A 513-nucleotide genomic window follows, 5' to 3' on the forward strand; every position below is an offset into this window, starting at 1 on the left:
GTTCAGGACCCTCCTGAACAGAAAGTAAAATCTCATTTTTCAGGAGGGTCCTGAACAGAAAGTAAAGTCTCATTTTTCAAGAGGGTCCTGAACAGAAAGTAAAGTTCCATTTTTCAGGAGGGTCCTGAACTGAAAGTAAAATCCCATTTTTCAGGAGGGTCCTGAACTGAAAGTAAAACCCATTTTTCAGGAGGGTCCTGAACATAAAGTAAAATCTCATTTTTCAGGAGGGTCCTGAACATAAAGTAAATTCTCATTTTTCAAGAGGGTCCTAAACAGAAAGTAAAATCCCATTTTTCAGGAGGGTCCTGAACCGAAAGTAAAATTCCATTTTTCAGGAGGGTACTGAACATAAAGTAAAATCACATTTTTTAGGAAGGTCCTGATAATAAAGTAAAATCCTAATTTTCAGGAGGGTCCTGAACATAAAGTGAAATCCCATTTTTTAGGAGGGTCTTGAACAGAAAGTAAAGTCTCATTTTTTAGGAGGGTCCTGAACATAAAGTAAAATTC

Source organism: Capsicum annuum, unplaced genomic scaffold (genome assembly GCF_002878395.1).
Source record: "Capsicum annuum cultivar UCD-10X-F1 unplaced genomic scaffold, UCD10Xv1.1 ctg3234, whole genome shotgun sequence".
Classification (NCBI taxonomy): domain Eukaryota; kingdom Viridiplantae; phylum Streptophyta; class Magnoliopsida; order Solanales; family Solanaceae; genus Capsicum; species Capsicum annuum.